The following is a 25,672-nucleotide window of genomic DNA, read 5'->3' on the forward strand; positions in this document are numbered from 1 at the left end:
CTCTGGGTGACTGAGGAGTCACTAAGCTGGCTACTTGTCTCATGGTTCAGTGGCCCCTGATAACTCATCTGATGGTTCAGTGGCCCCAGCCGACTCATCTGATGGTTCCGCGGCCTCAGCCGATGTATCAGATGGGTCGGTAGCCTCAGCCTATGTATCATATGGTTCGGTGGCCTCAGCCGATGTAGCAGATGGTTCAGCGGCCTCAGCCGATGTAGCAGATGGTTCGGTGGCCTCAGCTGATGTATTGGATGGGTCGGTGGCCTCAGCCTATGTATCAGATTGTTCACTGGCCCCTGGCAACTCATCTGATGGGTCAGTGGCCCCAGCTAACTTATATGATGGTTCAGTGGCCCCAGCCGACTCATCTGATGGTTCAGTGGCCCCAGCCGACTCATCTGATGGTTCAGCGGCCTTAGCCGATGTAGCAGATAGATCGGTGGCCCCAGCCTATGTATCAGATGGGTCGGTGGCCCCAGCCTATGTATCAGATGGGTCGGTGGCCCCAGCCTATGTATCAGATGGGTCGGTGGCCCCAGCCTATGTAGCAGATGGGTCGGTAGCCCCAGCCTATGTAGCAGATGGGTTGGTGGTCCCACCCTATGTATCAGATGGGTTGGTGGCCCCAGCCTATGTATCAGATGGGTCGGTGGCCTCAGCCTATGTATCAGATTGTTCACTGGCCCCTGACAACTCATCTAATGGGTCAGTGGCCCCAGCTAACTTATATGATGGTTCAGTGGCCCCAGCTAACTTATATGATGGGTCAGTGGCCCCAGCTGACTCATCTGATGGTTCAGTGGCCCCAGCCAACTCATCTGATGGTTCAGCGGCCTTAGCCGATGTAGCAGATAGGTCGGTGGCCTCAGCCTAGGTATCAGATGGGTCGGTTGCCTCAGCCTATGTAGCAGATGGGTCGGTGGCCCCAGCCTATCAATCAGATGGGTCGGTGGCCCCAGCTGATGTAGCAGATGTTTTTCGGTGGCCCCAGCCTATGTAGCAGATGGGTCGGTGGCCTCAGCCTATGTAGCAGATGGGTCGGTGGCCTCAGCCTATGTAGCAGATGGTTCGGTGGCCCCAGCCGATGTAGCAGATGGTTCGGTGGCCCCAGCCGATGTAGCAGATGGTTCGGTGGCCCCAGCCGATGTAGCAGATGGTTCGGTGGCCACAGCCGATGTAGCAGATGGTCAGGTGGCCCCAGCCTATGTATCAGCTGGTTCGGTGGCCCCAGCCTATGTATCAGATGGTTCGATGGCCTCTGCTGACGTATGTGTGGTTCATTGGCCCCAGCCTATATTTCTCCTTCATCCACTAGGGGACACTGGAGAGCAGTCACAATGGGGATATAGTAGGCAGTAACTGGGAGTTGGCACTTTAAAACTCTAACAGTGTGGCTAGCTCCTCCTCCTCTACTATGTCCTTTCTCCAAGCCAGTCTTTATTTTAAATTTATATAAATTGGACTAAAGTACTAAGTGGTGTGCCACAAGGGTCTGTACTTGGACCACTTTTGTTCAACATTTTCATCAACGTCCTAACAGTAGGTCTAGAGAGCATGGTGTCAATTTTCGCAGACGATACCAAATTGTGTATGGTTATAAATACGGAGGGGGATGCTGAGTCTCTTCAGAACGACTTAACTAAACTGGAAGCATGGGCAGCAAAATGGAGAATGAGATTCAACACAGACAAGAGTAAGGTAATGCACTGTGGGGGCAAGACCAAAAATGACACCTACACACTAAATGGGGTAATACTAGGGGATTCTGTACTGGAAAAAGAGTTAGGGGTTCACATAGATAACAAATTAAGCAGCAGTACCCAAAGTAGGAGTGCAGCAAAGAAGGCTAATAAGATATTAGCATGCATAAAACGGGGAATTGATGCAAGGGACGAGAGTATTATACTCCCATTATATAAATCACTAGTAAGGCCTCATCTTGAATACTGTGTGCAATTTTGGGCACCATATTACAAAAAGGATATCCTGGAGCTAGAAAAGGTTCAGAGGTGGGCGACCAAACTAATCAAGGGCATGGAGACGCTGGAATACGAGGAAAGGCTTGCAAGACTAGGCATGTTTACATTGGAAAAGAGGAGACTAAGAGGGGACATGATCAACATCTACAAATATATAAGGGGTCAATACACAGAGCTTGGGACGGACCTGTTTTCTATTAGATCAGCACAGAGGACACGTGGTCACTCGCTTAGGTTAGAGGAGAAAAGTTTCCGCACATTGAGGTGAAAAGGTTTTTTCACAGTAAGGACAATACGTGTTTGGAATTCCCTGCCTGAGAGAGTAGTAACAGCGGACTCAGTTAACACCTTTAAGAATGGGTTAGATAAATTCCTATTGGATAAAGATATTCAAGGTTATGGTGCGTAGGCACGCATTATAGTTAATATAACTAGTCCTAACATAAAAATAACTAGTCCTATAATAAGACTGCATAGGAGACCACAAATAGGTTGAACTCGATGGACAATTGTCTTTTTTCAACCTTAGTTACTATGTTACTATTTTGTGCCCAAGGGAGCTGGTCACTCTTGGGTTTTCTCTCTGAAATTTTTTTTTCTGCTGCGGGCTCCACTGGGCTCCACAAGGATAGACATTGGGGTGTAGAGTAGGATCTTGATCCGAGGCACCAACAGGCTCAAAGCTTTGACTGTTCCCAGAATGCACAGCGCCACCTCCTCTATAATCCCGCCTCCCTGCACAGGAGCCCAGTTTTGTAGTTGGTGCTGCAGTAAGCAGGCACATAACAGAGGGGCTGCTCCAGGCAGCCCTAAGAAGAGCTTTTTTTGAAGAAAAAAGTGAAGACTTCAAGGGCAGCAGCGGTGGTAATTGTCAGAAGGACATTCACTGCTGCAGCTCCAGCTCTCCCCAGCGGCGCTGTACACTCCCGAGCCCTGGTTGCCGGGTAACTACAGCAGGAGGCTCTGGTTTTCTTCACGTCAGGCACACACGACGGGGGCTCTCCGGGATCGCGTGGCCGCACTTCGGGAGGTGGTGAGTGGGTCCCGCTTGCGGGACCCGGTCTTTATCGCAATCCGGCGCGGTCAGTGGGAGGCGGGCCGCAAGCGCTGGCGGTGGACACTGTGGCAGTACAGGCGATCACACTAGATCACCAGGGCATGGGTGCAGGTCAGGTTTTCTCTCTAAACCATTTTCAGTAGCCCACAGTACCCGGTGGTTTTGCCAGCAGGGGGATAAGGCTTAGACCTGAAGCCCCTCCCCCAGCCCCAGGGCGCCATTTCCCGCAAATGTTTCCGCCCTGGAGCTGCATATCTGTCTCTCCCTCACTCCCTGTCAGTGTCTGGGCGCCATTATCTCTCAGCTTCACTGTTCCTGGGACTGCTTGGGCAAATCCTCCTGTGTAAAGCCGCCTGGTTGTCAGTGCTGTGACTTTACATGACACTTAAGTATTCTACCTGCCTTTTTAGACAGTGATAGTTAAGAAAGAGTGCATTTAGTCAGGGTTTTCTAGTACAATTACCCTGTGATATACATCCAGTTCTTACTGTGTAGTGTTATATCTATTGACTATATAGCTATATTTATAAGCTAGTCCAGTGCAGTATTATTGTTAGTAATAACCTCTGCATTGTACAAACTGTGACTATCTGTGTGTGCATTAGAAAGCTGAGTGGTGTCCATTTCGTGTCTTTCACTCAACTTGCTATCCCTATATTCTATAACCTGAGGGGGCTTGGTGCGTCAGGTTTTATATTGATATAGGATTTTCACAAAGTTATACTTTAATACGTATTTTTCTCTGTGATTTAGTCACCATATCTCTCCTTTATCTCTGCTAGTGCTGACTACACTGCGCAGGGGTTTGGGGGGTACGAGGTATTGTGCTGCTGCCAATTGTACTGTGTTACCTGATACTGCAAGTTATAACATGTCTGCTTCTGAGGGTAACGGTTCTGGGGCTGAACACACTGCCGGTGTTGCTGAAGCCACAGATCCCTATGAGGAGAATATAGCAGCTGTGGGTTCTGTTGGCTCCTTGCCCCCCAGTGGGACTGTGGCAACGGAGGTACATAATGAGCCACCGTGGGTCGCTTTTTCCACGCTTCTACATACGCTAGTTCATAAACTAACACCCCCTATGGGACCCCCTATGCCAGTACAACCGTATGTGGTCCCTGCAGCTAACCCGCCGTGGGCGGACGATTTATCTGCTCAATTGAAGAAGTTGAACCAGTCCCTGACTGCTAAAAAGTCTGACCATCGCTTGCCTAAACCCAAGAGGTCCTCTAAGCGAGCGCTTGTCTCCTCACAATCCACTGCTGTCACTGACACCTCGTCTGATGAAGACGGCACTTACACTGACCCCACAGGTTCTGACTCAGATACGGCTGATGGGAAGGGTAGTTCACATGTGGATGTTCCTGATCTTTTGGAGGCTATTAAGTTAATTCTACAGATTACGGATGATCCCGAGCCATCCGTCCCTCCTAAGAAACCAGATAGGTTCAAGCGTCAGAAGGTGGTTAAACAAGTTTTACCTCACTCTGACCACCTAGTGGATATACGTCAGGAACCCTGGGAAAACCCGGGTACGAAGTTTGTGCCTCAAAAGAAGATGCTGGCTCGCTATCCCCTCGCACCAGAGCGGTCTAAGAATTTGGAAACGCCTCCTCCAGTAGACTCACATGTGTCTAGGATGGTGGTTTACTCCGCTCTACCTGTCACTACCGTCACGTCTCTAAAAGAGCCTACGGATAAATGTGTGGAGGGTTTTCTGAAAGCGATTTACACCCTCACGGGTGCTGCACAAAGGCCCACTATTGCAGCAACATGGGCTGCAGAGGCTATTGAAGCATGGGCCTTGGAGTTGGAAGCTGAAATCTCCTCTGACCATGCTAGACAATGCTTGTCATATATTGTCACAGCTTCTCGCTATATTAAAGAGGTGGCTTCTGATGCCGGTATCCTAGCAGCCAAGGCCTCTACTACGTCAGTCCTGGCTCGCCGGATATTGTGGCTGAGATTCTGGTCTGTGGATCTGGATTCTAGAAAAACCCTGGAGGTACTCCCTTTCAAGGGAGATATTCTGTTTGGGGAGGACTTAAATAAGATAGTGGCTGACTTGGCTACTGCCTAAACTGCCTGTCTGCCAAGTACCTCTCCTTCTGTGTCGAAGGCTAAAGGTACTTCCTTTCGTCCTTCAGGTAAAGCAAAAGGTCAGGCGTACAACCAGCAGGCCCGCACTTCCAAACCTGGTAAGCCAAAACCCAAAAGAGCCTGGGCGGCCCGTCAGCCAGCTTCCAAGACCGATAAGCCTGCCGCATGACGGGGCGGGCCTCCCCCTGGGGGATCCCAGGGTGGGGGGCCGGCTTCTAGGGTATACCCAGGAATGGTTGAAGACCACTTCAGATGCCTGGGTACGGGAAGTCGTCACTCGAGGTTACGCCATAGCCTTCAAAAACCGACCCCCTCATCGATTTTGTCAGACACAATCACAAGGTTCCGGTCTTCGGAGCAAGGACAAGGGATCCTCAAGCAGCATTCGTGAATGCGCTGGCGGTGCCGTGGAGGTTTCGGCTGCCGTACGTGTTCCCTCCGGTGTCACTCCTGCCCAGGGTAATTCGGAAGTTCAAGCAAGCAAAAGGAATTCTGCTTCTCATAGCTCCAGCGTGGCCCTGACGGCACTGGTTCTCAGACCTGCAAGGCCTATCGTCAGAGCGTCCAATTCTACTTCCACAACGCCCAGACCAACACGTTCAGGGCCCCTGTGTCTACCAGGACCTAGCCCGGCTGTCTTTGACAGCGTGGCTCTTGAAGCTTCCGTCTTAAGGGCTAAAGGGTTTTCTGAGGCGGTCATTCAAACTATGTTGCGGGCCCGGAAACCGGCTTTGGCTCGGATTTACTATAGGGTCTGGCATTCTTACTTTGTTTGGTGCGCATCTAACGATTATGACGCTTCCAAGTTTAGTATAGCCAAGTTGTTGGCTTTTCTTCAGCAGGGCCTGGACTTAGGCCTGCGTCTGGCCTCCCTCAAGGTTCATATTTCTGCCTTGTCGGTGTGGTTTCAGAGAAAAATTGCGACCTTACCTGATGTGCATACCTTTACTCAGGGTGTGTTGCGTATCCAACCTCCCTATGTCCCGCCTGTGGCTCCTTGGGACTTGTCGGTTTTGGAGGCGTTACAAGAGTCTCCGTTTAAACCTCTTGGTTCAGCTGATCTTGAGTGGCTTTCCCTTAAGGTGGTGTTTCTGCTGGCTATTGCTTCAGCTAGAAGAGTGTCAGATTTGGAGGCCTTGTCCTGTAGTTCCCTATATCTGATATTTCACCGTGACCGGGCGGTTCTTAGGAATCGTCCCGGATATTTACCTAAGGTGGTTTCCTCGTTCCACCTTAACCAGGAGATTGTGGTTCCGGCACTTGTTTCTCCTGATCTGTCTCCCAAAGAGAGGTCTTTGGATGTGGTACGGGCTCTCCGTATCTATGTGAAGAGAACTGCTTCCATTAGGAAATCTTGTTCTCTCTTTGTACTGTTTGGATTTCACAAACGGGACTGGACTGCTCACAAGCAAACTTTGGCCAGATGGATTAGAATGGTGATTGCACATGCTTATGTGAGGGCTGGTCTGTCGGCTCCTGCTCACATTACGGCCCATTCTACTCGGTCTCTTGGACCTTCTTGGCTGGCCCGCTGTGGTGCGACCCTTGAACAATTGTGCAAGGCGGCTACTTGGTCCTCAGTGAACACGTTCATAAGGTTCTATGCCTTCGATACTGCTGCTTCCCAGGATGCTTCCTTTGGACGCCGGGTTCTTGTGCCCGCTACAGTGCGTCCCCTCCCATAAGGAACTGCTTTAGGACATCCCCAATGTCTATCCTTGTGGAGCCCAGTGTACCCCGCAGCGGAAAACGAGTTTTATGGTAAGAACTTAACTTTGTTTAATCTCTTTCTGCGAGGTACACTGGGCTCCACAAGGCGCCCACCCTGACGCATTTAGCTTCTTTGGGTTGGTATGGCATTAGCCGCTGACACTTCTCCTGTCGTGAGAGTGTGGTGTATGTGGCTACTAACCGTTGTCGTCTCTTTTCCTGCTACTGCATTGGGCTGGTTAACTAAAAACTGAGCTCCTGTGCAGGGAGGCGGGATTATAGAGGAGGCGGCGCTGTGCATTCTGGGAACAGTCAAAGCTTTGAGCCTGTTGGTGCCTCGGATCAAGATCCTACTCTACACCCCAATGTCTATCCTTGTGGAGCCCAGTGTAGCTCGCAGAAAGAGATTTAACAAAGGTAAGTTCTTACCATAAATCTCGTTTTTTCTTCTTTTTTCTTCACAGACTGGCAACTCTGCCTCTGCCAGTCTGCACCTCGGGAGCTGCCGGCGGGGTCCCATCGCAGCTGCATGCGGCTCGGGATGGTCCCTGGCTGCAGGAGACACTGAGCTCTCTGGAGCTGGCCGGTAACGCTGCGTGCGGCGCGTGTCGGGGCCACTCCATCAGCGGAAGATTCCGGCAGCAGGGCAGCGGTAAGTATATATGAGGTGGCCCCCCTCTCCGCTCTGCTCCCCGGCCCGGCTCACATTGCCGGCGGGGTATACACTCTCCCCGCTACGAACAGAGGCGCCTTTGCATGTTTGAATTAGGTGCCATTACCGGAGGGGCGGAGCTTAATCCCGCTTATGGCTCTCTGCTCCCTACAGCCCCGGCGGCTAAGCGCGCGCTGGCGCCCATTTTACAACGCTGCATCGGGGAGAGGGGGGACTCGGCAAGCTACATCCCTGGACACAGTGAGCAGTTTCAGTGGGGATTGGGAGCGCTAGGGATCGTGTGAGGCACCTGTAATTTATTGACAGTGCCTGACACTGCACAGTAGCGTGCAGGATTCATAGGGCTGCTGTGGCTGCACTTCTTCCTGCTCCCCACCCCCGCTTCTGCCTATTGCTGTGTGTGTGGCCGTGTGTGACAGGTGCTGCCATGGCTGGAAAGGGCTCCAGGGCAGCACAGAAAGTTTTTTCCAATGTCAGAAGTGTTCTGCAAAATTCACCCAGGGACAGTCTGAGAATTCCCTGTTATGTGAGGATTGTGGGTCGGAGCCATCTGCTCAGCCCTCATCACAGCCGTAGAGCACTCCCTGTTGACTAGGGAACTGAGGGCTTCTCGGTAAGATAGAGAGGCGGCCCGGTTCCAGCAGCTTTTCCCGATGCCTGAGCCGGAACCAGCACGGGCTGTTTCCCTGGCAAAGTCAGTTGAAGGGCTCTCTAGGGCTGTAATCCCTTCCCAAGCCCCGTCCTTTAGTCCTCCCCCACATGCTTCTAAGAAGAGATTGCTAGCCTCTGTGTTGCAGGAATCTGACAATGATATGCCTCTATTAGATGAGGCGGTGGAAGATATACAGAATACTGATGACGATCAGGTATACGAGGACTCAACCAGTAGCTCAGGGTATAGAGGCTCTTATTACTGCTATTCACTCAATATTGCAGGTAGAGGAGACGGAACAGGATACCTTACGTCCTTCAAGGTTTGGCACCATCCAAAAACTGCCGGTAACCTTTCCAGTTTCGGAGGAGCTGGATGCGCTCATAACGGCAGCTTAGAAACATCCGGATGCAAAATTTCAGGTATCAAAGAAAATTTTGTCTTCCTATCCTTTTCCCGCAGATAGCAGGAAGCGTTACGAGACCTCTACGATTGTGGATCCTTCGGTGTCTGTCCAAGAAGACTGTTCTGACAGTTCCTGGAGCGACTTCGCTGAAGGAAACGTCTGATAGGAAGTTGGAAACCACCTTGAAGACTATTTACTCGGCAGCTGGGGTTTTACATCGCCCGGCGCAGGTAGGTTGTTGGGTCAACAAGGCGATGGAAGATTGGGCGGAACAATTGTCCTCTGGACTTCGTGACGATTTGCCTGCTGATCAGCTGATACCGTTGGCAGAACACATTCACGAATCAGCCCTTTATCTTTGCGATGCTTCCAAGGACGTCTGTTTCCTAGGAGCTAGGATTTCCGCTTTGGCAATGCGGCAGCGGATGCTGAATCCAAAAGGGCAGAAGAAGTGTTGCCCTTTACGGGAGAGGTCCTATTCGGAAAGGATTTGGATGCCTGGATTTCTCAGGCCACTGATGGTAAGTCCACTTATCTTCCCTCTGCTGCTCATGCCTCTAGGAGGCCCTATACGGGTCCGTCCTTTTCGTGCCCCTTCCAGGTTTCGTGGCCATGCCAGGGGCGGAGCTTCCGTCTCCCGTGGCCATTAATGTAGGGGCAGAGGCAGAGATTCCACAGCCTCCGCCCAGTCAGAGGTTAAGTCCTCCACCGCATGACGAGCTTTTCTTCCACCTGGGGGACCACAGGGTGGGAGCTCGTCTGTGGGATTTCAGGGAGGCCTGGGTACAATCCTGTCCAGATGCTTGGGTCAGGGATCTCGTCATTTGCGGTTACAAACTCGATTTTCAGACCCGACAGCCTCAGCGTTTCTTCACCACGGGTTTGCCAGTTTCCGACGGCAGAAGAGTTGCCTTGCAGGCAGCGGTTCAGAAGCTTCTGTCTGCAAAGGTACTGATCCCTGTTCCCTCTCATCATCGGAAACAGGGCTATTATTCAAGCCTGTTTCTCGTACCGAAGCCGGACGGCTCGGTCAGGCAAATTCTGAACTTGAAAGATCTCAATCCGTTTTTGAGGGTATTCAAGCTCAAGATGGAGTCCCTTCAGTCGGTTATTGCTGGGTTGGAGCAAAACGAGTTTCTGGCGTCCTTAGACATCAAGGATGCATACTTACATGTTCCCATTTGGCCTCCTCATCAGGCTTTTCTCCGGTTCGCGATACAGGACGCTCATTTCCAGTTCCAGGCCCTTCCGTTCGGCTTCTCTTCTGCTCCCAGAGTGTTCACAAAGGTCATGGCGGTTATGATGACCTTACTTCAGAAGCGGGGTGTGACGATTGTCCCCTATCTGGACGATCTGCTACTAAAGGCGCACTCTGCAATATCCAGATAACCCAGGACCTTCTGATTCGGCACGGGTGGATCCTGAACTTCCCGAAGTCTCACTTGTGCCCCTCACAACGGTTGCTGTTCTTGGGGATAATTCACGACACGGTCCGTCAGAAAGTTTTCCTTCCTCAGGACGAGATCCTCTGTCTTCAGACGCTGGTGTGGTCGGTACTTCGACACCGTCTGGTATCAGTGTATCTGTGCAGTCGCCTTCTGGGGAAGATGGTAGAGGCGTTCGAAGATCTTCCATACGGACGCTTCCACTCTCGACCTTTCCAACTGTGTCTTCTACATCAGTGGTCAGGATCTCATCTATTCCTTCATCAGTGGGTGACGCTGTTTCCAAAAGCACGTTCGTCGCTCCTCTGGTGGCTCCATTCGACACATCTGTTGGAAGGAAGGTGGTTTGGTATTGGACTCTCCTCACCACAGACGCAAGCCTGCGAGGATGGGGGGCGGTGACCCTCGAACATCGGTTTCAGGGGCGCTGGTCGTTTCAAAAATCCGCTCTCCCCATAAACATTCTCGAGCTACGGGCAGTGTACAACGCCCTACTTCAGGCTCATCACCTGCTGCGCAGTCGAGCAGAGTTCAGTCAGATGCCACGACGGTAGCGTACATCAACCGTCAGGGTGGCACTCGCAGCCGTGCAGCAATAAGAGAGGTCACCAACATTCTCCTCTGGGCAGAGGAGTATGCTCTGTCCTTGTCGGCAATATTCATTCCAGGAGTGGACAATTGGGAAGCCGATTATCTCAGCCGACAGGACATGCACCCGGGAGAGTGGTCACTCCATCCCCAGGTGTTTTGTCAGCTGGTCGGCCGGTGGGGAAGATCACAGATCAACCTCATGGCGTCCAGCCTGAACCATCAACTGCCTCTGTATTACTCTCGGACGCGGGACCCGGCGGTGGCGGCCGTGGATGCCCTCACGGCTCCTTGGAATTTCCGGTTCATTTACCTCTTTCCTCCTTTCCCGTTGTTGCCTCGGTTTCTGCAACGCGTCAAGAGAGAAGACGAACTGGTCCTCCTGGTGGCTCCAGATTGGCCGCGCAGGACTTGGTACTCCGCCCTACACCTGTTATCAGTAGCGGAGCCTTGGCCCCTGCCACTACGAGACGATCTGCTACAACAGGGTCCTCTTTATCCAGACTTACACAGGCTACGTTTGACAGCGTTGCTGTTGAAACGGCCATCTTGAAAAGGAAGGGGATTCCTCGTACGGTTTGTCAAAGTCAGAAAAATATCACTATGCACACTGCCATATTTGCACCTCATGCGTGTCCTCGCTGCGCGTGCATGTGCTCTCCCGTGCGTGCGCATACTCGCTGTTGCGTGCACCCGCAGGCGCACGGTATGCGCATTTACGGTAGAGTTTGTATGCGTCTAGCGTGCGACTCAATCGTTACATATTTTAACCATATAATGTATTTTGTAGATCATGGTCTCTTTGATAGAATTTGAAAGTTTAGTTAATGTAGCATGTTCATGGACAAAGAGATCCCTCTTTGTTTGATACGAAGGGTCAGACAAGGGTTATACAGTGGTGTTTAGTATCCATCGGAAGAGTATTTAATTAGCAATATTCCGGTGTTGGTTTGAAGCGGATAACTCGCTCGTGCGAATAGTTATGGACATAAGAAGTTTATGGACTTTTACTATATTTGCACTTTATTATCCATGCGGCGGGAAACCTAGTTTCCCACCCACCTGAGCAGTTGGAAATAGTCACAGCCCACCTGTATGAATCAACCTATGACCTTTTGTTATAATGCGAAGAGGAATTCCTGTGTCCAATGAACAATAAGAACATAGGGACCATTGTACTGTATTATGTGTAGGGTATAAAAGGACAGGCCACTCTGGGCCAGCTCTCTATTCTCTTCAACGGTTCTCATTGCTGATAATCGGGAGCTGGATATCCAGAGGCGCATGCGATTGTTTCCCTTGAGCGTAAGTTTCTCCGCAATCATATTGTCTTTATTGTTATTGTGAGCCATATCTCTCTCTCTCTCCCTCTTCTCCTTTTTCTCTCTCTTTTCCTCTTAAAAGTGTTATTGTGCTGTTATTGTATTTCATGTGTAGTTTTCTGGTTAGGTGGTCAATGTTATTTTGGTAGTGTATGACTTGTATTGTATTATTCTTTTGCAAATAGAACGTTCATATAAGGTGTTAGAACCTAAGATCGGTATCTGTGTATTTCTTATATTTCTAAGTATTCTCTGAGCATCGGAGACGCTCGTACAGCTTTTAAGTTAATAAGGTTACACTGTGTTACATTTACACCCTATCACTACACCAAGGTTTACTGCATAATACATTGTTTTATGGTATAGTTATAAAGGTTTTACACTGTGAGCGTCAGCGCCGCTTGTGATCTCGTGGTCCCGAGCGTCCGCTACGCTAATAGCGTATCATTACGTTAGTCGGCAGCCAATAGTGTGCCTGCCTGTGATCACTTGGCCGTGAGCGAACGTGACGCTTGAGCGTCTCGACTACGGCTAAGCGATTGTTACGCAACGTGCGTACCCTTACGGTATTCCATACGCCAATAGCGTACTGTGTTCTTTGACCTCTTAAAGGGTTTTAAGTAAGATAAATATTTAGCTTTAACAATTGGCCGCTCGTCCGTCCTTCACATATCTGTACTAGGTAATTTCAGCAGACATTATCCATCAGCAAAGGGCGGGAGATCATATTCCTCGTAGTGCTGCCTGGATAAGCGTCTGCTTCGCTTAGTAAAGGGTGCTTAAGGAATCCGGAACCGGAGGTAAGAACAACACGCTAGTGTCTTTTAAAACTGTTTTTTTTTCTGTTTTGCGTACGCACACACGCACGCATATATCTGCATTTCTTTTTCATTCGTGTATTTTCATATCACTCTCCTGTTTGCCATTTTATAATTGATAAACGTGCTAAGAAAGATTTGTTGCTATTAGTAGTTAAAGAGTAAAAGTAATACATTAAGGGGTAAATCGTAAAGCACGCACACAGCACTGCCTAAGGATACAAGGAGAGACCGGTGTGGTGCTCGGTAGATGATCGAGGATCACCTACATTGATAAACGTGTTAATTGTGTTACGGTGGATATCTGCCTTGCGTACACGTGTCTCTAACAAAAGGCTGAGACTCGCGTACGCAACCCAAAGGCCGACGCACGCAGTGTATATTACGCAACGGAGTGTCCGGGTACGCCCACGTAACAAATCACACGATAGTGTTATTTTAAACAGGCGAAAAGGTGGCAACGCGATAAATAGCGCAAATCGATTTTAGTGTCCGAAATTTAAGCTAATAGATCCTTCTCCAATTTACGACTCATCTGGTCTAAAGGGAAGAAATTTCTGCGCAGAAATAGAAAGAAATAGAAACAAAAGTAAAGTGTACATGTGGTGAGTGAGTGTTTGTATATATATGTTTTTACAATTTTTGGGATTGAACCACAGGAAATCATCGAGTTCTCGTGAAGTACATACGTGTAAGTGACATACATGGTGGCTAGGGAGGCATCCCTTGTTAAACATATAAAGAGCATTAGAGTGTAGCAGACCAGGAGGTCATACTGTAGCAGACCAGGAGGTCCGGAATACAGACCAGGAGGTCTAGGTACAGCAGACAAAGAAGTCCGCTATAGAGACAAGTAGCACAACACCAGGAAGGGTTGGTGCGGAACCCATATAGGCCATAAAGCTCAGGCTGAAGGAATTCGCAGCTGCTAAATTTCGATTCCACTGGTCGCTTCGCACATAAGATTAGTTGCTTATGTGCTGAACGATTGTACCGCACGTAATTGTGTGCATTAGTTAGTAATTTGACCCAGTACCATTTGCGTACGCTAGAGGGGTCATAAACGCTATTTGTACATTTTAACGTGATTTGTGAAATTTTTTTATTTTAAGGGAGGTTCGCTGGTCACTCAGGAACTATCCAACAACCGATACTTGCTGGGGACTAGTACACGCCCCAGTAAGTAAAGGTTCATAGGGGCCCTAGGTTGGGTACAACAGCTCTGGATACAGTGATTGCAGTACTGGCCAACGTGGGCGAGGAGTGAGTGGAGTACTCGGTAAACTTCGCCGCCGGCCTGCCCCGGACATCTTGGTTTTTGTAAGGGTTCGCTGAAGACCCTGATTTGAAGGTCAGAGGTAGTGAAAGCAACACCTGCAAGTTATGGGGGCCAGTTGTTCAGTTAGGGGGCGATCAACCTCGGTTCGGGTTGATTTAGTGAACCGACCAATCGGGTCGGCAAGGTATGTAATGTGTGAAAAATACGGTTCACACACAGAAGTTTTATGTGATGAATGGGAAAGAATGACTGTACATGATGGGGAGAAGTTCCCAAGAGTAGGCAGCTTTAGCCCAGATGTGTTACTAAATCTAAGGAGAAGGATATGTCTCATTAAATCAGCAAAGAGACGGATCAAACATTTTGATTGTTTAAAGTTATGGCAAAAGGAAAGTGAAATACAACGAAACTTAACTTACATATCTGATTCTCATCTTGGGAAGAGAGACATGGCAATGGAGAGGATTATGGTTGCGGAGAAAGGCACAATGTTGTGCGATGAAAATGCACTTAGTAACTGTATTAAGGATGAAAGTAACAAATGTAATAATGTTTATGAAAATGAAAGTGTAAAAATTACAAATGTTAACCTGTGCAAGTCGCACCCCATGTCAAACTTCCCTCAGGATTACAAGCCAGAAAGTGAGCCCAGCACGATGTCGGCACCTCTTCCAGCAGCCATCACACAAGACATCCAGGTGGACACGACCAAATCGGTAAAGGCAATAATCAAACCCCCTAACGGAGGGTCAGGTGAGGTCGTGTCCACAGGTACGTACAATGTTTTATGTCACGCACAAACAAATGTACCCCATATTGTAAGACCAACACAAGATGATGTAGTTGAGTTTGATCCTGTCAGGGTGATCACAGTCCCCAATGGGAAGACTGACGATCAGGGAATCATTTCCGTCGGGGACAGTGCAATGCGCTGTCCCTGGTCCCGGACCGAATTGAGATCAATTATGTCTGAATTTCCTGATCCTAGGAAAAATCTAGTCGCATGTCAAAGGTTCATTAAAGAACTAGGAAACTCAACAGAACCCACCAACAAAGATTGGCGGACAGTGCTGAGGGCATGTTTGCCCTCCGGTGTTGACCCTGCGAAATTTATTACTGATTGTCAATTAGACACAGAAGTACCTCAAACGGAGGAACACAATCAGGAATGTATTAAGCAGATTAACCGACAGTTGGAAGTATATTTCCCTGCCGTTGTCAAGTGGAATGAAATTTTCTCCATAAGACAAAACGAAGGGGAAAGTATTTCCAATTATTTCAATCGAGCACTGCAAGTAATGGCTAGGAACACTGGGATCACAGACATCAAAACATGCGCACAGCATAGAGAAATAGCGGTTAAGGTATTAATGAATGGTTTAAAGGAGGTATTGAGAATAAGGGTACAGACCACCAACCCAAACTGGAGAAATATCTCGGTGGCCGCATTAAGAGAGGCCGCTATTGATCATGATCGAAATATCACCAGACACAGGGAGTCACAAAGTGATAAGTTAATGGCCGCAAGTATACAGGCCCTAACCACAAGACCACTCCAGCATAAGCCCCAAACCCCTGCGAGAAATTCAAATGTGGAAATCTGTTACCATTGTCATAAAGAGGGACACTTTGCAAGAGATTGTAGATCAAGAAAAATACAAAAATCATATCAACCCCCTAGACAACGACATAATCATGGTATCCAAGGAAGCAGGGAAGTACAGGGAAAACGGTTGATGGTGATGAGCATCCGAGCGTTTGAGGAGGCATCAAATCAACCAAGACCTCAGGTCATTGACACTTGGAGGAAACCCAGGGTTTGTTATCTTTGTAAAAGAGAAGGGCATTATGCCAGTAACTGTAACAGCCCACATAAAGTCAGACCCCCTAGACATGAATATGACACACCAAATTGTAATCAGGGATCACATAGGAAGGAGTTTGGGCCGCACCTGTAACATGCAATCAGGAAAGGTGATCATTAGGACTGATGGTAAGCCTGAGGCTATTGTTAACAAGTTGGGAGGTCATTCCTTGAGGACACAGGAATGACCGGGTAAAATTTGTAATGTATCTGTGAAATGTTTTCTTTTTCCCCATCTCTGACGGTTATCGGCAGGACTCAAACATTGCATAGCTACTTGGTCTTTGCAGAAGTCTACCAAACCCCAGCATGACCTACCCGCATCAATGTATCCTGGCCAGATACAAAGGGTGGAGTATGGAGGTGCTGGTGGGAGGGACTGAGCAAGGATACCATTGGACATGTAGATATGACAGCCTGATGATGAACGGCAGATCTGACAATGTTTTAAAATGTTTGAAAAATGTTGTTTTTCCCTGTTGTTGTTTATTGTTGGTTTATGTAACATATATATATATATATGAATTGTTCTCTCTCTTTTGGTTTTTTTTTGTTCTCTCTCTCTTCTCACTCATGTTTTCATATTTTAAAGATGGTATGTCACACATCAGTTAGACAAATGGTAATGCAAGATTTTTGCTCCTTACAGAAAGATCGCTGGTTTGGAAGGAATATTGTATCACCAGAGTGTTCGGTTGGAAGACTGAGAGACAGCACCTTTGAGATGACAGCAGAACAAGAAGAACAACAAGACTAGAGAACTAATTATCGTAACAAGTTTCTCTCCCCCTCAAATTTTTATTCTGTACCCCCATTACAAATTTCTCCTTTTCTCCTCCTGTAAGATGGACTTGCCCCAAGAGACTGTGATATGGATTTTCCTGTTGACCATGATGTTGACCAGAGCAGTCTGTTTCGGTGAGAGTACCAGTGAGGTCGAGAAAGGATCCAGAAGGGTTTCTGATGACTGAGATGGAGGTGTAAATTTCCAATAGCAACACAATCACCAAGCAAAGGCGAGTACCGGAAACGATCTAGCAGCCATGTTATTTGTAAACATTGTGAAGGATTGTTAGCTGAAAAGAGAACTGTATCTGTAGACTCTGTGACAGTGTAGTAGAGGATGGGTGCATCAAGAAATGTCAGTCCAGTTTTAACATTAACATGGACCGGCACCCATCGAGTGACTATCACTCCTTAGTGGGTAAAGTGTTAAATCAGACAGATTGTTGGGTATGCTCTCAAGTACCTCAAGGCCACAGCAAGCCAGGACTAGTACCATTTCCTTTTAACGATAGGGGAGGTACTTGAGCTAAGTGGTGGGAGGCCGGTGGACAGGAGGTTTAATATCTCTAGTCCTCCTAGTTTGAAGCTCCACCAATATCATGTGGATAGATCCCTAATATGTTTTAACATTTCCAATCCCCGAAAGCCGGGAAATTGGGAAGTGTCATGGAGTAACCAAACCATGACCTTTTTCATATAGAGCAGATAGAATGCCAACAGATACAGAACTTATACGCCACATAGCCGGTAGTGGAAAATATTTCCGATATAGGTATACCCTAGGAAGTAGGACCATGAGAGTTGGAGAGGTATCACCAGGATACTGTGCACATATCATACAAACCGATACGTGTACTAGACAGATGGGAGAATTAGTGTTAGGAGATTTCACATGGAAGATGTGTAATATGGTTATGTCCTACTCCGTCCCATATGTTCTCCCCGATGATGCATATTTCATATGCGGGAGGAAGGCGTATAAGTGGCTTGCCCCAAACTCTGAAGGATTGTGTTATATTGGAAAGGTACTGCCTGAGGTAATGACTGTATCACATACTAAAATGAAAGATATTCACCGCAGTGCCCAAGCTCCTTATACCCACACTCATTACGAGCATATCGTTAAACGGCACCTGATAGAGAGAACAGAGCATCCGGCCTCTGACCTGATCAGTGAATCCACCGGGATTCAATTCCTAATCGCGTTAGATATCACTCGCACCGCCAGAGGAGTGATAAATTATAAATATATATCAGCGCTTGCAAATTTATTAGACAATATCACATGTATGACGACACTTTTAGATATACCGGAAGAGAGCTCCATGCTTATAAAACTGAACTGGTTCAGCATAGGATGGTTCTTAATTATCTCACGGCAGTGACAGGTGGATATTGTGTCACACTGGCAACGCAGTACGGCGTAAAATGCTGCACTTATATTACGAATAGCACCGAGGACCCGGTCGAGGTCATAGACTAAAAGATGGACGACATTCTCCAATTAAAGTGGGAATTCCGCAGGAGACACAATCTCACCCTTGCTGCTGTGGGTAATGAGCTGACCAGTTGGGCGTCATGGTTAATCCCGCGAAATTGGTTCTCTGGTTTAGGAGAATGGGCTCAAGGAGTCATAATGGATGTAGGGAAGTTTCTTCTATGTATCTTGGGTGTTGTCATATCGATTGGCTTGATATTTAGATGCGGTCAGGCTTTAACGAAGTGCAAACGGTGTACCAGGGTAATGAGTCTAAGGAGTGAGGAAATTGTAATTCCAATGGATTTGATTTATGACCCAACGATAGAGACAATGATGTGATGAAAATGTGATTCTACGGTCCGTTTCTTTCACCTGTTTCTCCTTTTCTCCAAGATAAAAAGACCCGCTTGGAAGAGGAATTTGATGACCTTATATACAGACAACAGATGGATTAAAGAAGAAGTTTGACAACCTTGTACACAAACAACAGATGGACTATGCCATAGACCCCCAGTTTCCCTAGAAATTTTAAATTTACGCTAGCCCAACTTTTTTTTGTAAGTCTATGGACATTGACAAGGCTTTTTGCATACCGTTAATAGCGAAAGCCCAAAGGAGACGTCAAACAAGACTTCAGACAAGACTTCAGACAAGACTTAAACCAACAAATGCATATTAACCTCACATAGAATACCACTGCATTTACCATAATTGTTTCTTATCTTCATCTTTACAACCTTCAGGTAATGACACACATAGTCGATAGGGAATACAGGCACAGATATCAGCACTCACATATTCCCCTACTCATGTATCATCAACTAAAATGTGCTCCCCCATTTTGTTGCAACCAAAAGCCGAAAAGAGCTCGGTAAAGTTTGACAGCCCATCCACAGACCCTTAATACGGGATAAGAAGGAATTCAAATGTATACTTCGCAATACCTCGAAGCTTGATTTAAAACACGTACGGCACGATGATACATGACCCCCCAAACATGGATTCATACACACATGCTTCTGCTATCTCACTAGGTCATACCCTTTTCCTACCTGCTCCTCTCCTCCCCTACCCAATCATAGAAATGTATTTACACATGACATATATTTTTCTCTTTTTGAAATGTTTTAGAAAGTGGCAGTAATTGATGACTGCCAAAGGGTGGACTGTCAAAGTCAGAAAAATATCACTATGCACACTGCCATATTTGCACCTCATGCGTGTCCTCGCTGCGCGTGCATGTGCTCTCCCGTGCGTGCGCATACTCGCTGTTACGTGCACCCGCAGGCGCACGGTATGCGCATTTACGGTAGAGTTTGTATGCGTCTAGCGTGCGACTCAATCGTTACATATTTTAACCATATAATGTATTTTGTAGATCATGGTCTCTTTGATAGAATTTGAAAGTTTAGTTAATGTAGCATGTTCATGGACAAAGAGATCCCTCTTTGTTTGATACGAAGGGTCAGACAAGGGTTATACAGTGGTGTTTAGTATCCATCGGAAGAGTATTTAATTAGCAATATTCCGGTGTTGGTTTGAAGCGGATTAATCGCTCGTGCGAATAGTTATGGACATAAGAAGTTTATGGACTTTTACTATATTTGCACTTTATTATCCATGCGGCGGGAAACCTAGTTTCCCACCCACCTGAGCAGTTGGAAATAGTCACAGCCCACCTGTATGAATCAACCTATGACCTTTTGTTATAATGCGAAGAGGAATTTCTGTGTCCAATGAACAATAAGAACATAGGGACCTTTGTACTGTATTATGTGTAGGGTATAAAAGGACAGGCCACTCTGGGCCAGCTCTCTATTCTCCAACGGTTCTCATTGCTGATAATCGGGAGCTGGATATCCAGAGGCGCATGCGATTGTTTCCCTTGAGCGTAAGTTTCTTTATCATCCACTAGGGGTCACTGGAGTACTCTTGGGATATGGACGGGCGTAGCCGAACAAAGGCACTGAATATTTAAATTTAGGACTCTCCCCCCCTCCATATCCCCAAGTACCTCAGTGTACTTTGCCAGTGTTTTTTCGGTGCTCACAGATGAACATCGGCTTGTGGCAATGGCCACTTTTCAGAAGATTTTTATTTTTAATTTTTACACTTCCCGTCCCAGTTTCTGGAAAAACTTGGGTCCGGGATGGTGCCGCTGCAAGGCAGCGTATGGCGTGTCGGTCCTCACAAAGAGCACCCTCACAGCCACAGGCGCTACAAGGCAGCGCATGGCGTGTCGGTCCTCACAAAGAGCACCCTCACAGCCACAGGCAGCCACTGTCTCCTGCAAACTGAACGGAGCTTACAGGAAGAAGCTCCGTCACAGCCAGGATGAGACAAAGAGCTGGAAGAAACTACATCTGCAAGGAGCTTACACCAGAAGCCCCGTCACAGATGAGAAGCTGGAGTGTTAACTGTACCCGCCGCTAAGCACCGCTGAAGGGGTCCTGCTAAACTATGCACAGAGCGGCCGCACGTCACTCAGACGCCGGCCGCTCTCACTGTGCTGATGACCGGAGAGACTCCGTGTGCTGAATACGCGCAGAGCGGCCGCACGTCACTCAGACGCCGGCCGCTCTCACTGCGCTAATGCCCGGCACCACTACACGCCGCACAGAGACTGCCGAGACTTTAACACTGCCGAGACTTTCCTGTATGCTAAAGAGCGGCCGCACGTCACTCACGGACGCCGGCCGCTCTTTCAATGACACACTGCACGCTGCTGGCCGGACACAGAAGACTGTGTACTACGCCGCCCGCTCGTCCGGACGGCTCCCCGGCGCTATATACAGCGCTCTTCTGCTATCGCTCTCCTGCTCTCCCTGCACCTCGAGCCCCGTACGCTGCAGGTACCATGGGGAGACAGGGGGGGGGAGGGGGAGTAATGCCCATAGCAGCAGCAAAGGCTGCATGGGTTTAAAATAAGCAGCGCAGCGTTTTAAACAGAATCAGAAGCTATATTATCAGTATAAAACTGTAGATATAAGATCAGTGGGAACTGTGATTATATGTTCAGCACATTTTATATATCTAATATATAATGAAGCTTGTTGCTGCCAGACTGTGTCTAATATCAGTATGAAACTGTGATTATATGTTAAGCAGTTTATATATATAATATATATATGAGGCTTTGGTTGGCAATAGGCTATCAGTGGCATAATCTATTGCAGGTTTAACCATGTTTTCTGTTAATTTCTATAAGACATTCACTGCAGGCAGTGTTCATATTAATGAAGGCTAACTAAATACATGTATTTTACTGTATCCTACACCTGTGTTATCACTGTATAATCTGTATAATAGGCTATTAAGTCTATATTAAAAATGCAGCAGGTAACCTGTACTGTGATTTTATGTGAAAACATGGCATGACGGCCATTTTAATCATTGCTGTTTTTCCAGTTATAATTCCAGAACATTCCGGCAATACACCTCTACTCCACAAGGAGGCGCAGGGGTGTTAGTGGGAATTTTTAGTTTAGGATAATTCTAGAACATTCCTGCCCTACATCTTTAAGCCACCAGAAGGCGCAGGGGTGTTAGTAGGAATTTGGTTCGGGTTTCATGCCCATGTGAAATGCTTTTCACATAAGGAACACTTTAGTTCCTAATAAATATGCTGTTCAGCAATAACATATATATATAGATATATATGCCATATAATAAATTTATTAAGTCGTGCAAGTGTCTGTCTGTTGCCTATTAAGATGTCTGTCTACATAGCGAATAAGGCTCTAGTGCAGACTAAAAATGTTAACATTGGCAATTCAAATTAAAACAGCGGTAATCGGAGTCTCGGAATAACTCCGCCAGCGCTAACAAAAGACAATCTTTCCAAAGGGACAATTTTCCTTTGGGTACCAGAGGGTTTATTTCACTGGTCTTATAATTTAATGCACGATTCTATGTCAAATCTCACACCGATAACTACGAGTGAGAAGGGTACATTAGTCCAGCACTCAGATAGTGCGGGGTTTTGGACAACCATACAGACGCGATCCGCCATTGGTATATGCGTTTCTGTCAAACATTATAAAAACCCATAGATTCTATGTATGAAACCATGTCGATCACGGTTAAATAAGCTGCACAGTATATCTGTAAAGCTTCTGCTAACGCCGGTTATTTTCATTGTCGTTAGTTAAGCGCTAAAAGGCCAGAGCTTGTTTGCTCCTAAATATACTTGTAACGGCATTTTATCCCTTTTAGGATATTCTGACATTAGCGCATACAGTATACTTGTAACGGCGTTTTATTCCTGTATAAGAAACAGTCACGCCTTGTAACGACAAGACGTTACAGTCAACAAGCCAGTGGTTTGATGACCTCTTTTACAATTGTGGAAGTGCGTCTTTTCATGTTACCTTTGCGAGGTTTCATGACTTCAACTCATATATGTCTCAGCTATTTACAGCTTGGAGTACAAAACTGCTTCTGTCGAACGGTTTGGCAGGTTGTCATTTAGTCTTTGCTGGTTTATAAACCAGGCAATAGTACGCCAACAGAGTCAAAGTTACTTATTTCCCTCTGTTTGAGCAAAATCAAACAGCTCCGTTGCAATATCAATCAGCAAGTCATTTACTACAGTTAGAAAATGGCTTTTCTGCAGTGAGTTTTTTGCTTTTTCGAGCCACAAAATTGTATAATTGCATTTGATCTTCACAATGCGTATTTACCCAGTCCGGTTTCTTCATCACAGGTTATAGCGTTTGCAAATCGCCACAACCATTACCCATTTCCATTCTACCGTTGCTTATCGCTTCCGGTATTTACCAAAGTGATGTTGCAATGATAGCTCATCTCACATAAGAACTATGTATCAACAAAGTCCTCTATCTTGCGCTACTAAGATATACTGCGGTAGCAGATTAAGTTCGAAAACAATCACATCTAAGTCTGTCTAAACGATATCAATTCCGAAGTAAGATTATAAATACGGTAAATCAAATACTTTTACCTACTACACCAGCAACAACAAAAGTACACGCACACTAGCGGTATATTGCTGTATTCACTTATTAAGAATAAAGATGTGTTTTCAGTTAGTTCGCCACCCTTCACTCGCGTTTCCCACAAAGGGACAAGGGTGCGTATACTCTGGAATGCAAGGATGCGTATAATCTGGACAACAGTCACAGAGAGTCAGGATTTGTATTTAAATTCAACGCAAAGGTTCTAAAACACGACACATTGCTGTCGATAAATGTACTAGAACTCTGTGCATTTTACAATGCAATAGATAAATGTCCTAGAACTCTGTGCATTTTACAATGCATTAAATGATTCGCTTTCAGTCGAACCAGAGATAGACTCTGGTTTCTCTTCAGAACGAATAAATCTTTCGCTTTTTACTAAAGATTTCTGTGGAGAGAAACAACCGTGAGTTTCATGTAATTTTGTTTTTCAGGCCTGGCTCACGCTGCCCTTAAGCAGTCAAACAAAGCAACGGCAGTTGCATACTCAACAACCAGTGAGAACCAAGAAGCCGCATGACAATGCGGCAGGTAACTCAAATCTTCAATGGCTCAGAACGCCATTATGTGAAAATGTCAAGACATCAATCCGTGAGTGGACATCTGTTAGACACACGATCTCACCCGTCAGGGTTTGGATCTTGAAAACTGGACATTAAATCCACAGGTGTTTCGTATGTGAGTCCACACAAGGAGGTTACCCTCAAGTATATCAGTATGTGTACATCACATTCATGGGGTCATTCAGCATCGTGTGTCTAGCTACACCATTTTCCGCTTCTCTCTTCGTTGCCAAAACGGATCAGAAGACAGTTCGTCACAGTCATACTGGTGGGATCTCATGGGTTTCAGAGAAGTTGCTTCTCGAATTTTCAAGGAATACTTGCACACGATCTGGGCCCGCTCATAATACGTCCAACCTGTTACATCAGGAAACGTTCTTTTACCCATAGTTACCTATGTACCTATTATCTATGTACCGCAGCTGCGGTTGACAGGGTGAGGGTTCAGACCGCCCTCTTAAAAAAAAAATAGAGCGTTACTGTATCGGTTATACCAACCATGTTACGAAATAGTAAGCCGCTTAAGGCAGCTCATTATTAAAAAGATTTCGTGTGCTTACATAGGTTGTAAACCTCGGAAGTTTCCAACATCATCCTTCAAGTAACCGTATTCTGTTAAACGGAATGGGATGGAAAACTGCGGTCATCTGCACTAAGAGTGCAGGTATCTGTGTGGTAAACTTATTTTCAAAGCGTTTGCTCTATTTGCGTCTGTAAACATCTTTCTACAAGGTGTCACCAAAGTTCAGACTCTATTTATCCCACCTACAGCGCTAGGCGATTTGAGGTTGGGTTCAGATTTATGACAGTTTTCATATTTTGGAACCTTTTCAACAAAAGGGAATTAAGTTTTCATATTTTGGAACCCTTTCAAAAAATGGGGATTAAGTTTCTCACTTTGGAAAACATTTTTCTTCTAGCCTTGGCTTCGGCAATAGTGCTTCGACAAGGGGTTTGTTTTCAGATTTGGTTGCCTTGTATTACAAGCCACCGTATTTGAGTTTTCTCATGACAAAGCAGATCTTCGGACGAAATCCGCTTTCGTATTCTTCACATCAATATACCAATAGTGGTTCCTGTGTGGACACCACATTCTAAAATTCTGAATGTGGTACACGCGTTACGCGTTTATATATGTACCGAACGACTACAGTACGTGATATGAATACGTTGTTTGTTCTATATGATACTGCAAACTGGAGTTAGCCAGTTTCTCAGCAGACATTATCCAGTTGGATAATAATGACTACAAGTCAGGCTTACTTTAAGGCTAAGTTACAATCGCCTACGTCAGTAATAGTTCATCCCACAGGTTCTGTGGGAATGTCAGACCCAGCGGGTCGTGGAGCGTCTACGACGCGGCTACATAGCCTTCAGTGCACCACGTTTGTGCACTTTTACACGTTATGAATGGTGGCGCCGTCAGCATATAGCTTTGGCTGCCTACTGTTACAAGTATCAAACAGCTCTCCCGCCCACGAGGGAAGCTTTGGTACGTCCCAAGAGTACTCCAGTGACCCCTAGTGGATGATAAAGAAAATAGGATTTTGGTACTTACCAGGTAAATCCTTTTCTTTGAATCCATAGGGGGCACTGGACGCCCACCCAGAGCAGTTTTACCTGGGTTGTTTTAAGCTCAAGGGAGCTTACTGAACAAATTTTACTTGTGTGGTATTAAGCTCAAAGAAGCTTATGGTAACACATTTTCACCGATTGGCTCAAATTATAAAGTTCTATCGGTTAAGGTGTCAACTGTTTAGTTGACAATAAGGTGGTGTTAAGCTCAAAGGAGCTTATGGTAACACATTTTCACCGATTGGCTCAAATTATAAAGTTCTATCGGTTAAGGTGTCAACTGTTTAGTTGACAATAAGGTTACAGGTCAACTTTGTGGTTGTCTGTTATAGGGATTCTCCATTGTCAATCTCTCTATATCCTGTTCGCTCAGTAAAAAACACTGGCAAAGTACAC

General features: G+C 46.7%; 1 pseudogene; it reads left to right on the top strand.

Moving 5' to 3' along the window:
- Nucleotides 1-23,472: 23,472 nt before the first annotated feature.
- LOC134931280 (U5 spliceosomal RNA) lies at nucleotides 23,473-23,580 on the top strand (annotated as a pseudogene).
- The last annotated feature ends 2,092 nt before the right edge of the window (nucleotides 23,581-25,672 follow it).

The sequence above is a fragment of the Pseudophryne corroboree genome, chromosome 5, assembly GCF_028390025.1.
Source record: "Pseudophryne corroboree isolate aPseCor3 chromosome 5, aPseCor3.hap2, whole genome shotgun sequence".
In the NCBI taxonomy this organism is placed as follows: domain Eukaryota; kingdom Metazoa; phylum Chordata; class Amphibia; order Anura; family Myobatrachidae; genus Pseudophryne; species Pseudophryne corroboree.